The sequence below is a fragment of the Mustela erminea genome, chromosome 1 (assembly GCF_009829155.1).
Source record: "Mustela erminea isolate mMusErm1 chromosome 1, mMusErm1.Pri, whole genome shotgun sequence".
Taxonomy (NCBI): domain Eukaryota; kingdom Metazoa; phylum Chordata; class Mammalia; order Carnivora; family Mustelidae; genus Mustela; species Mustela erminea.
In genome coordinates this window covers 51,518,092-51,531,477 of record NC_045614.1, presented here as the reverse complement: position 1 = coordinate 51,531,477, position 13,386 = coordinate 51,518,092, and the positions used below count along the sequence as shown (strand labels likewise).

General features: G+C 44.0%; 1 protein-coding gene across 15 annotated transcripts in view; it reads right to left on the bottom strand.

The window, feature by feature from the left end:
- Positions 1-2,347, bottom strand: part of SETD5 (SET domain containing 5) — an 84,952-nt gene extending 82,605 nt beyond the window's left edge. For 8 of the 15 annotated variants that reach the window (XM_032326162.1, XM_032326144.1, XM_032326178.1 and 5 more), the window contains exon 1: positions 1,987-2,346. The gene's annotated coding sequence lies outside the window, so the exon portion shown is untranslated. Of the gene's footprint in view, positions 1-1,986 lie in introns of all 15 variants that reach the window. The other 7 variants (XM_032326128.1, XM_032326110.1, XM_032326170.1 and 4 more) reach the window with 1 other exon arrangement.
- Positions 2,348-13,386: the final 11,039 nt, after the last annotated feature.

Below are 13,386 nucleotides of genomic sequence, written 5' to 3'. Positions count from 1 at the left end.
CAGCTGCTGCTGCCTTGTATACTCACCCCTGTGATCCAACCCAAAGAAACAACCTTCTCCTTACCCCACCCCCACTCCTTACACACTCTTTTTTTCTTTTTTCTGGACCAGTGCTCTATGCCAGAAAGGCTGGAATTATGCTTAAGAACCAAACAATCCTAAGGTCAACCTTTTAGTTTTAAACCAAAACCTTTTACCAAAAAAAATCAAAATTCACCAAATAAATTCCAAATATCCATTTTTAAATTAAGCCAGCAACGAAGAAGTGAAGATTAAGTTTTCATCTTTAAAAGGCCAATTTCCCAAACACTCTCTTTATAGTCAAATTTAAATTTGCAGCTAGAGACAGAGCCCTGTGTCTTATCAAAGGACATAATCCATTTTTCTAAACATGACAGTATGAGTAAACCTTGAAGACTCTAATCCCATAAAGGGCCAGAATTTGGGGCAACATTAGAAAACTAATGATCCTCCTGAGAAAACTGGAAGAAATCCAGTAAAAAAAATTTCCTGTGTCCTCCAAGAGGCCCAGAAACCTCTGATTATGTGAATATTCTTGTTTCAGTCCTTGCTCATATCCACATTTCACACATCTAAAATTACCACTTACAACTTTTCTCTCAGAGTGACCTAAAACCATTAATGACATAAAATTAACCATCAAGAAATTTTCTCGCAATTCACAAACATTCTCCTGAAAATCTCTAAACACTCAACTCAGCTGGATCCTCCCCAATCAAAAGTATAGCTATGCAACATCTGCTCAACAACAAAAAATGTAAATATGACCTTGATCACAAATATGTCATTTAAAAGCAAGTTGTTCAGTCAAGTTATAAAGGAAATTCCCAGAGAACCTGAGGACTCTTCAGTACTATGACCACGGAGAAAATTGGAGAAATGTACTAAAGTACAGACAAAGCCCAATGGAACCCTGAGCTCTGGGTAAGAAATGAGTTACTGGTGAACACATTGCACAAGTAACATGAGAAAGCAGAAAATGCAGGTCATACACGCACCCCTGACCCAAACCAGCAGAGCTGGCTGCAGCATCAGTATCCTAGGGAAAGACCAGTTACTGCTTCTAAGTCAGACAAGCAAAGGCGCTCTATAGAATAAATTAGCATAGAAGGGGCTTTCCCAACAGTTCAACTTTCCCTCTCGTGCGATTCACCTACTTAAAAAACCAGGGCTTTTTCTTACCACCATTCACCTTACATCCCTGGCTTCCACGCAAAGGGAAAGGGAATTCATAAAGCGTAAATTTTTCTGCTTTTAAGGACGTTCTCAAATGATCGCTCTCCACGCCCAAGGCAGGAAAAACGACACAAACTGGCTCAACTCCAGGCTCGAACCCTACAAATTCAATGAGGCTATCTCAGATACGGGGGCATACGCCACTGTATGCCCAAGAATGTGAAGTGGGGGTGGCGAAGGTAACGTCTTTAATGTGGGAAAAGAAGCAATCATTTGAGATGGGGACCCAAGAACGATACTGAAGGCGTCCAGGAACATTATGGAGGGGGGGATAGAGGCCTCCCCCAGATCAGAGTTGTCACAAGGCCGCGCGAAAGGGGGTTGGGGTGGGGGCTAGGGGAGAGGGGAAAAAAAGTATGCCTGTGCGTTTTTAGAGAAGGGCAGGGAGAGGCCTATCCTCAAGTAAAAGGTAAACGTGGAGTAGGCAGTTCCCAGGAAAAGGGGTGAAGAGGCGTGGGGGAGGGGAAGCGTCCTGACCCAGGAAAGACATGAAAAGGGGAGTAGGGTCGACTAGATTACGAAGGGGGCCTCTCTCCCTGGGAAATAGGGGTGCAATGGTGTGTGGGGGGCAGCGAGCGGGATGAGAAGGGGCAGCATCCTCCTGTAAAAAGCCTGGAGAGGGCCAGGCCCACGTCCCAAAGAGCGAGCGCGGGGAGACGGAGGAGGTGACCCTTCCTCCCCCAGGGCCCAGTCGTGAGAATAGGTCTCTCTTTTCTGTCGGACCCTTACCTTGTCCCAGGCGCTGCCGGGGCCTGGGCCCGGGCTGCGGCGCACAGCACTCCCGGGAGGCAGCAGGACTCGAGTTAGGCCCAACGCGGCGCCACGGCGTTTCCTGGCCGGGAATGGCCCGTGCCCGTGAAGTGGGGGTGGGGGGCAGAAAGGCGGAGCGAGCCAAAGGCGGGGAGGGGGAAGGGCCAGGGAAGGAAGGGGGGGGCCGGCACTACAGTGTTGGCGGACTGGCGGGACTGGGGCTGCGTGAGTCTCTCAGCGCAGGCGGGCGGCGGCCGCCCCTCCCCCGGCGGCGGCGGCGGCGGCGGCGGCAGCTCACTCAGCCCGCTGCCCGAGCGGAAACGCCACTGACCGCACGGGGATTCCCACCGCCGGCGCCAGGGGCACCCGGGACACGCCCCCTCCCGCCGCGCCATTGGCTTCTCCGCCCACCGCCCCGCACCCATTGGCCAGTTCGCCGCCAATCCGCGGAAGCCGCCGGGGCCGCCTAGAGAAGAGGCTGTGCTCAGGGGCTCCGGCTCCTCAGAGAGCCTCGGCTAGGTAGGGGAGCGGGACTCTGGTGGGAGGGGGGCCCGGTGGATCGGAGGGAGATGGGTGGTTGAGGCGGTCTGACGGAGAGAGAGGGGTCGCTTCCCCCCGCGGGCAGTAGGGAGTATAACGTTTGTTAGGCTGGAAGGGAAGGAGGTGGTCAGAGGCAGACAGGAGTATGGCCCGCCCTGCGGCAACCAGAGGGGGAGGGAGAAGAGCGGAAAAGGCTCGAATCCAGACGGAGCCATTGCTCATGCAGGGAGGAGCGCTTCCGGCTCACCTCTTGTTACTGATTGGCCGCTTCTCCTCCCGCCGTGTGTGAAAACACAAATGGCGTGTTTTGGTTGGAGTAAAGCGCCTGTCAGTTACAGCCTCGGGAGTGCGCAGTCGCCTGGGCACGCTCGCATTGCTCCCTGGGTGGGATGGGTAGGTAGATGGGGTGGGGAGAGAGTTGGAGGAGCGGGCGCGGTCGACCTCCCGCGGGGGGTGGAGGGTCAGTGAAAGTGCCTCCGAGCGGGCGTCCTGCCACCCGCCCCTTCCTTGGAGGGAGTCGGTTTACCCGCCGCCTGCTCAGCTTCGGCATCTGATTGGTTGCTGAAGCCCGGGGAAAGGCCCCATGCCATTGGCTCGGGTCCCAAATGAGCGAAACCACTGAGCGGGTCAGCAGGGGTGGCGGGGAGGCGGTCGTTGGTACGGTCCTTCCCGAGGCCCAGCGCCGCAGTGTCTGGCCCCGCGCCCCTGCGCAACGTGGCAGGAAGCGCGCGCTGAAGGCGGAGGCGGGCTGCTGGGCCGAGGCTTCTGGGTGGTGGCGACCGCGGCTCCGCCCCGGGCGTCCGCCGCTTGAAGGACGAGACGATCCGGATCTGCTCTCGGAGTCGCGGGGGTGGGGGAAAGAGCGGGGGTCGGTCTTGCTGGTTTGTGGGAGGGAGGTGCATGTTCTCCAAAAGTCGGCGCGAGCTGCAATCCTGAGGGATCTGCAGTGGAGGAGGCGGAGAGAAGGCCGCACCCTTCTCGGTAGGGGGAGGGGAGTGCCGCAATACCTTTATGGGAGTTCTCTGCTGCCTCCTGTCTCCTAAGGACCGCCCTGGGCCTAGAAGAATCCCTCCCTCCCCCGCGATCTCGTCATCGCCTCCAAGTCGAGTTGCTCCTTCTCGATTGTGGGCGGGACTTTTTTGCCCAGGCTTAACCTGGTGGCTGGGCGTTGTCCTGCAGGGGATTGAGCAGGTGTAAGATTTCTCTCTTCCCACAGACTTGAGTTTGTGTCACAAAGTAATTATAATAGGGGTAGAGGAAGGAAATAGGAGTCCAAGCATTCACCTTGGGCTGATTTTAAGCAGCTAGACTGCGTGTTATTACTACTTAAGATCCTTCTTGTAGTATTTTTCCTGTAGGTAAAGGGGAGGTTAAAGGCAGAGTGATTGGAGGTTTTTTTACTCACCCCATTTGAGAATCTTGCTGACACCAACCAAGTATAGCATTTGAAATTAAATATTAATCTTAAAATTCTAGGCCCTTTCCTAGCGTCCCTTTGGTTAGGGATCTTAGCAACTCGCACTCCTACTTTGAGCGCATGTTGCTTTTGTTGTACTTGCTCTTTCAATCCCCAGACATAGTAGTGGCTTTCTCCTCTCCTGTTTTTGGCAGCCCAGTGAGTCATGAAACCAGACAGATCAGTTTTTCTGCCAATTAAGGCTACCCAGTTTGAGGAGAGGCCTCACTCTTACCCAGTTATGTATTTATTTCTCCTTGAATGTTTACCTTGTTTTACACTTTATCCTTTTCCTCAGCTAGGATTCCACCCGTTGATCTCTTCACAGTCAGATGACCTTGATTACTGCCTTACTAAGAATTGGATATGAGGTTCAGCAACACCTCCGTTTTCCCTCCTTTGAATACCTCTCGATCCATGTTTTTATTTCTGTTCTCATCAGTTAGTAACTGGGCTCAATTGCTGTAATGCTGATAGCTTCCAAACTGGTGTCTGCCTGTGGTATCATCATTTTTTGTTTGTTTAAAGATTTTATTTATTTGACCCGGGTGAAGCGGGGTGGGGACAGGCTTCCTGCGGAGCAGAGAGCCCGATGTGGGACTCGGTCTCAGGACCCTGAGATCATGACCTGAGCTAAAGGCAGAGGCTTAACCCACTGAGCCACCCAGGCGCCCCGGTATTGTCTTTTGATCCATCAAACATGTTGCTTAGACAGTTGTCCCAACATACAGAGGTGAAAATGGTGAAACTCCTTTACTAGCTCCTAACTACTTATAGGATGCATTCCATCAACGTGAGAGTAATATACAAGGCCCCTCAATGGGCTGACCTTGTCTTAACAGCTTTTTCATTTGCTACAATTTTTTACATATACCTCAAACACTACCGCTCCAGTCATACTGAATTGTTTACCCAAATCATAGTGTCATTGCCCTACCTCTTTGTAGGCTGGTTCCTTCTGAGGTGGCACCCTTGGTGCTTCTTACTCCAAGACTGTTAAGACTCAAATACCATCTACCCTATGATCTTGCCTTCTGTCTATCTTCCCAGAAGCCTGACACCCCTAAAGAAAGGTTACCAGTGCTTTTCATCTGATACTAGGTTGAATCAGCATTTCTCAGGTTGTCATTGCTTGTTTAAATTCTCCTATTCTGAGCTGCTTGAGGTCACAGGTTCTTGTTAAGTCTTGTACCACCAAGCTCCTAGTGTATTCCCTGATAGCTAGCCAATCCTAAGTAAAATGGAAAGAGCAACATGTCAATGTCTTTTAAGGTTTGATAGGTTATTGGTCTCTCAGTTTTGGATGTATGCTTCCTAGTGCTTTAGGTTACCAGTGTCCAATAGAATGTTCTGCATTTTTGCCAACCTGTATGGTAGCCACTAACCATGTATTACTATTGAGCACTGGAAATGTGGCTACTCTGACTAAAGAACTGAATTTTCAACTTGATATAATTTAAATTGCCACTGTGTACATTGTAGCTGTAGCCAAAAAGTTGTGTTGTGGGTTGCTGAATACTTAATATGCATTGATAATTTTCTCTTCGTACTGAGCAGTTAGGAAACAAAACTAAACTTGTTAGTTAGTTAGGAAACAAAACTAAACAAAACTAAACTTGGCCTGTTTAGTTTAATCTTTTCCCTGCTTGTTTAACCTATTTTCTGTACTATAGTTGTACCTAGCTGAAAGCTAAGTTGAACAAGGCTAAACTTGCCTTGGCCAACAGTGTGTTAAAAAAGCAAGTGTTGACTAGTTTGGATTTCAAAAAAGAATGCATAATGAATTTTAGGAAAGTGGGATTTCATTAAACCGTGTAATGGTGACAGAAATTTAGTTAGGAATAGGACTATATCTGATATTAATGAAAGCAGCCCTGTATTTCAGTCCTACAAATTTTCATTTTTGGAGAAACTTGATCAGAGGACACCAGACCTTACATACCACATCTTGTTAGGAACCTGTCACAAAGTTTAAGTTGCATCCTGATAAAGTATAAATTGATACATCCTAACACCAAAATATTTTTATCTGCTAATACAGCATGTTGTAAATTTGTTATATTTTTAAAAGACAATTTTTTTTTAAAGATTTCTCAGAATATGAGACTGTTAGGATAGGAATCTGTCAGTGCACACAGGTAGTTGGCTTGCTATTTAATGCAGATTTCCAGTCCTACAGCCAGAGATTCTGAATCCACTTTAGATGGGTGGGAGGCACTGGAATTCTATATCATGTTCCTTATTTGCTTGTGATGTTGGGGGCCCAAGAATCATACTGCAAATACAGCCTTCAGGCTATATACCTATTTATTCTACAAAAATGATTAAAACTTCAGAGAAACTTCTAATATTCCGTGCTTTCTACTTGGTGATTTTTTTTCCTTTCAAAAAAAAAAAAAAATGAGGGGTGCCTGGGTGGCTCAGTGGGTTAAGCTGCTGCCTTCGGCTCAGGTCATGATCTCAGGGTCCTGGGATCGAGTCCCGCATCCAGCTCTCTGCTCGGCAGGGAGCCTGCTTCCCTCTCTCTCTCTCTCTGCCTGCCTCTCCATCTACTTGTGATTTCTCTCTGTCAAATAAATAAATAAAATTTAAAAAAAAAAAGAATGTTAAGAAAAATGAATGGAAAAACAAGTCAAGAGGAGAAGATTGGTAATATTTGATAGTTTTGGAAACATGCAGGTCAGATTGTTTTTCTTGTAAAAGGGATGTTAAAATACTCCAAATACAATTTTTGAACAAGAGTATTGCCTTTTTGTCTGTTTTCCCACTAAATGCATTAATCAGAGACTTACTTTTGATTCCCCAGTGCCTGTACACAGAGCTGGGTACTCAGTAAATGTTGGTTTTATTAATTTATATGTGAAATTGGTTTTCAAATAATAGCTAAGTCCACAAAACACAGACACAGGCTCCTTTTATGGAGAAATTTTAGGTTCATACTTAACCCTAAGTCTCTTCATTCTATTTATAAAGGAGACTGAGGCATTCCGGTCTCTAAATGCATCTGTCCACTGCTGACCTCTTCCTTTGGTTTCCTGTATGAACCATTCCTCTTCCTGTACTTCACTTCTTTGGGCTTTACTTATTTATTTTTTTTTTTTCCCCACAAACCAGCTACCTATCTCTTTTTGAAGTAGAGCCATATTTCTTATACTTTTAGGATAAAAGTATATCAAATACTTCTACTTCCCTAAGAAAGTTGAAGGTTTTGTAAAGGCTTTTAGAGCGCGCATGCAAGGAGCAGGGAGCCAAAGGGAGATGTGGAGAGAGAATCTCTGGTAGATTCCCCCATTGAGCTCAGAGCCTGACATGGGGCTTGATCTCAGGACCCTGAGATCATGACTGAGCTGAAACCAAAGGCTAAGCATCTAACAGAGAGTGCTCTGCCATTGATTTTTTTATGCAAAGAGGAAGTTTGGTACATTATGCTTTGCAGCAGTTAGTCCGGAATATGATAGGAATCAGCATCATAACGGTAAGAGTACTTTGACTATTTTAGGCCAATCTTAATTCTAGAGCATTTTATTAGGTCATATGTCTGAGAATCTAGCACCTTTACTTCAAAGGTTGAGAATTCTTGATTTTGTTAGTTTATCTAGTGACATGCTACTTTATTATAATGGAGAACTTACTTCTCTAGAAGACTCCCTCTCCCCCCCGCCCGCATCCATCACTCCCTATTCTTTTTTTTTTTTTAATTTTTTTAATTTTTTTTTTTTAAAGATTTTATTTATTTATTTGACAGAGAGAGATCACAGGTAGGTAGAGAGGCTGGCAGAGAGAGAGAGAGAGAAGCAGGCTCCCTGCCGAGCAGAGAGCCCGATGTGGGACTCGATCCCAGGATCCTGAGATCATGACCTGAGCCGAAGGCAGCGGCTTAACCCACTGAGCCACCCAGGCGTCCCCATCATTCCCTATTCTTAATGGAGTGGGTAAGAAACTGGATTATTAGAGAACTGTTAGTAGCTTGGAATTAAACATTTATTTTTCCAAGTCAGGGTTGAACCTGATGGATTATTCCTGTATCATGGTATATACCTTCTTGGTGATTAGAGAGACTATTTCTGCCTCTCTGATTATATCTCAGAGTCATGGTCACATTTAATAATCCTGTTTTCCAGCTTTACGACTAGAGTTCATAGTCATCACTGACTTTTATCAGCTTGTCCTGGTATTTAGTCACCCCGTTTTTTAGTTTTGAGTTTTGTTTTTGTTCTTTACACATTTTCAGATCACATTTATACAGCTGGCTATTTTATCAGCTAACCAGCCCCACCTCTAGTGTATGGATTCTGGTCAGCTCACTCGACACTCAACACTCTTCATAACCTTTTTTCTTTTTACTGATCTTTTGTTAAAAATCTCTCCACAACGTCTTTTTTATAATAAATAATGACAACATAAATCTGTTGTGTACTATAGGCTAAGGCTAATGCAAACAGTTGGGTTAGAAGAAATGAACTAATAGTAATCATTGAATGCCAAAAGTGTATCCCATAATATGTCAAACTCATTGCTAGTGTATTTATTGTGGTCCTAATACATAAAACCCCATCTTTCAGAGCAGGAAACTAAAGAAGTTGAACAACTTTTCTGTAGACACTACAACAAATTAAGAACCACAAATTTGAACTCTGGTCAGACTTGCTTAGTCAGTATTCCTTACCAGTATATGGTACTGCCTTTCTCTAATGGAAACGCCTTTCAGGAAATTAATCTGACTGCAGGATACCAGATGAGTTCCAGGGATGGAGACATTTGAAGGTTCTTTTACAGCAGTCCAGACATGAGGTAATGTGGTTTGGTATAGAGTGATGGGGCAATCACAGTGGAAAGGAAGTTAAAGGACTCAGTAACTGAATGTCAGTGACTGAGAAGAACTGTCTCAGCACAAACTTCTGAAGGAAACCTTTCTTGATGTCCTCAGCTCTACTACATTGGATCACTCGCTTAATGTTGTCATAGCACTTCTGACAGTCATAATTTTATTAGTAATTGTGTAACTGGAGATTTTTCGTACTTTTTCAGGTTGCTTCTTGAGAGCAGGATGGTGTTTATATATAGCTGTGTGTCTGTTGCTAAGTATAAGAAGGAATCAAATGGTGCAGTATATTCTTAAATTTACTTAAGCAGTACATTTAGGGTGTGAATATTTGTTTTTAGAAATTAACTTAGTTTTTAGGTTATACCTTCTATAATCCCAGCAACCCCCAATATTGTGCAATTTTTTGAAATCCTGTAGTTCTTTTTGTGCCTAAACATAAGTATATTCTGTTGTCTTCCTGCAGTGTTTCAGATATTTCCTTAAAATACTAAAAAAGAAATTCTTAAATATAAATACACCTTTTTTTTTTTTTTTTTAAGAATTTAGTAACTTTATTCTAAAATAAACCAATTTATATTTTTCTAAGGAATGGATCATTTGTGGGGCACCTGGCTGGCTAAGTTGATAGAACACATGACTCTTGATGTCAGGTTATAGGTTTGATCCCCATTAAAGAGATTGCTTCAGGGGCGCCTGGGTGGCTCAGTGGGTTAAGCCTCTGCCTTCAGCTTGGGTCATGATCTCAGGGTCCTGGGATCGAGCCCCGCATCGGGCTCTCTGCTCAGCAGGGAGCCTGTTTCCCTTCATCTCTCTCTCTGCCTGCCTCTCTGCCTACTTGTGATTTCTGTCAAATAAATTAAAATTTAAAAAAGATTGCTTCAAAATAAGAGAGATTTAAAAAAAGAATGGGTCATTGGCCTTAAAATAATTATGACTACTTGGTCAACTTAGAGCCACCATCTGTGTCTAAAAATGCTAAAAAGATTAAGCCAATATACAGCAGACTCCTCTCACAGAATCAGCTCCAAAGAAAAGAAAAAGCTATTGTAGTATCTTAAAGGGCAAGTTATTATATGACATTGCTGGAGAAATAATACACAGTTGGGGCACCTGGGTGGCTCACTTGTGCATCTGACTCTTGATTTTTGGCTCCAGTCATGATCTCAGGATACTGAGATCCAGCCTTGCCATCAGGCTCCCTGCTCAATAGGGAGTCTGCTTGCAATTCTCTCATCCCTCCCCCTCTGGCCCTCCCCACTCATGCCGACTCTTTCTCTCAAATAAATAAATGTCTTACAAAAAATTACACAATAACATTTACAAAAAGCTATATACAGAGTGGACATTGCTGATTGTCTGCTGGATGAAAAGTAAAAGGCAGTGTCATTTTAAAAAATAATACATTGTCATATTAAACATTTGTGTATAGACATGAAGTCTGCATTAATATCTGGTTTGTTAGAAGTATGTTTAAACCTTACAAATGGATGAGTCTACAAAAATGGCTGGGCTCATTTTCCATGTATTTGTCCCGTATCAGCTAGTCAAAGAGAGTTCTGTCAAAGCTTGGCAAACACATGCCTGGAAACAGTTAAAGCATTGAGTAGGTTTTTACTATATTATTTATTTTTAATTTATTTTTTAAAAGTAATCCCTACACCCACTGTGGGGCTGAAACTCACAAACATAAGATTAAGAGTCACATGCTCTACCAACTGATCCAGCCAGCCACCCACCCCTTGAGAAACTTCTTAAAATCCTCTGTTCTACAGATGTTTTCACTAATTTTGAAAAAGCAAAAGTTGGTAAAACTGCTGGCATCTTGGCATTACTCAAGACAGTGGCACCAAAGTGTAGTAGTCATTCTTGACTGCCATGCATTTGCAGGGTAAGGAGAGGGGTGGTGTCAGTTCCACTTAAGAATGTCCTTGTGATGGGGCGCCTGGGTGGCTCAGTGGGTTAAAGTCTCTGCCTTCAGCTCAGGTCATGGTCCCAGGGTCCTGGGATCAAGCCCCACATCAGGCTCTCTGCTTGACAGGGAGCCTGCTTCCTCCTGTCTCTGCCTGTCTCCTCTGCCTACTTCTAATCTGTCAAATAAGTAAAAATCTTTAAAAAAAAAAAAAATGTCCTTGTGAGGGGCATTTGGTTGGCTCAGTCTGTTAAGCATCCAACTCTTGGTTTTGGCTCAGGGTTGTGGGTTCGAGTCCTATGTCAGCTCCATGCTCAGCATTAAGTCTGCTGGAGAGTCTCTCCCTTGTGAAAACAGTAAAATCCTTTTATGTAATCTGGACCTTTAGGATGTAACTTTAGTGTGAGTGATGAAATAGAAAGTCCACATGTAGTACTTCAGCTACATGTTTAAATTACAGTGGTTGTTTTAAGAAAAAAAAAGCAATTGAGTTACAAGTGGAATTAGCTATTTTCTTTTCATGGTATTTTTACCTAAATGACTGTCAGAGTTGGCTATCTGGCAGATATTTTTCCAAACATAAAAGTGTACCTTTCAGGGAAAACAGTTGATAGCAGTTGTTAATGACAAAGCTCAAACTCTGAAGTGAAAATTAGAATTTGGGGAAAACTTGTATCCACTATCAGGAGCTTCACATCTTCCTAATACTTAAAAGGACTTTTTTTTTTTTTTTTTTTAAAGATCTTATTTTGGGGCGCCTGGGTTGCTCAGTGGGTTGAGCCGCTGCCTTTGGCTCAGGTCACGATCTCAGGGTCCTGGGATCGAGTCCCGCATCGGGCTCTCTGCTCAGCAGGGAGCCTGCTTCCCTCTCTCTCTGCCTGCCTCTCTGTCTACTTGTGATCTTTGTCTGTCAAATAAACAAATAAAATCTTTAAAAAAAAAAAAAATCTTATTTTTGCAAGAGCGCACACCCACACACATGCGCACACTAGCAGGGGTGGGGGGAAGGGAAAGAGAGAAGCAGGGAGTCCCCACTGACCAGGGAACCCATGTGGGACTTGATCCCAGGACCTGAGCCGAAGGCAGACACTTAACCAACTGAACCACCCCAGTGCTTCCCCTCCCATTTTTAATGAGCTAGGTGTGGTATTAATCTAATTTGCACATATTATATAATGAATTGGGTCAGCATCTGAGAGATTTATATAGCTTGGGTGAACTAGTATTTTCCAAATGACCAATACGTGAGATAACAAAAATTGCAAATAAGTTATATTTCAACCAGTACAGAAAATACACAAAAATCCAGCTACCTTCTATTGAGGCAGACATTTAAGAGAAATGAATTCCAAGAAAAGAACAGTATTACTCTATTGAAAATAGTTACTTCTATGAAAATGTTAATGATGCATTTATTACTATTAAATTTTTCTCAGTTTTAATTTCTAATGTAGAAATTAAGGATTTGGGCTTGAGAAAAACTAGAATACCATCCTTACTAGTGAAAATGGTTTGATAAAAAAGAAAGTATCGCTGAATAGCTACTAAACTTAACAACTGATTAGCAAATTTGTTAGCCTTGAGACAAAAGTATAAGGATGACAGAGTAGTAGGCCTCTTATAAACAATGATAAAGTACCAAGGTACAGAAATTTGGTTGTTCTCATGTAATTTTCAAACCTTCACCATATCCCCGAGATTCCCACATAACATCTAAACTTCTTGGGAAAGGCTATGCAGAGAATAAGGGTGTCTTACTTTTTCTATGGCTAGCTCACTAATATTAAACATTTAAATTTGCAAGTGCACGGGCGCCTGGGTGGCTCAGTGGGTTAAAGCCTCTGCCTTCACCTCAGGTTATGGTCGCAGAGTCCTAGGATTGAGGCCCGCATCCGGCTCTGCTCAGCAGGGAGCCTGCTTCCTCCTCTCTGACTGCCTCTCTGCCTACTTGTGATCTCTCTGTCAAATAAATAAAAAAAATCTTAAAAAAAAAATTTCCAAGTGCCCAACAGTTACCCTTGTATGCCTCACCTCACACGTGAACATATTCTGACCTACATGATGGGTCAAGCACAAATTTGGTATAGTTAAAAACTAAGCCGGGGCGCCTGGGTGGCTCAGTGGGTTAAAGCCTCTGCCTTCAGCTCAGGTCATGATCCCAGGGTCCTGGGATCGAGTCCCGCATGGGGCTCTCTGCTCTGCAGGGAGCCTGCTTCCTCCCCTCTCTCTCTGTCAAATAAATAAAAATCTTTAAAAAAAAAAAAAAAAACTAAGCCAACAAATATTAAATGCCCATTCAGCAAATATTAAATGCCCACTTAAGCAAGTACTCTGCCAGGCACTTGGTAGGTAAACAGTGGTGAAAACAGACATAGTCCTTTTACTTTCCATTTCTGCCGATTACTGACCTAATAGTTAAAGGTTGAAATGATTTATAAAGAGGTGAAAGATGGGGTGCCTGGGTGGCTCAGTTGGTTTAACATCTGCCTTCAGCTCAGGCCATGATCCCAAGGGTCTTGGGATTGAGCCCCATGTCAGGCTCCCCACTTTGCCTCTTCCTTCTGCCATTCTCTCAAATAAAAAATCTTTAAAAAAAAATAAAAAGAGGTGAAAGATTGTTTCATGATGAACCCGAAAGAGGGCAGCTAT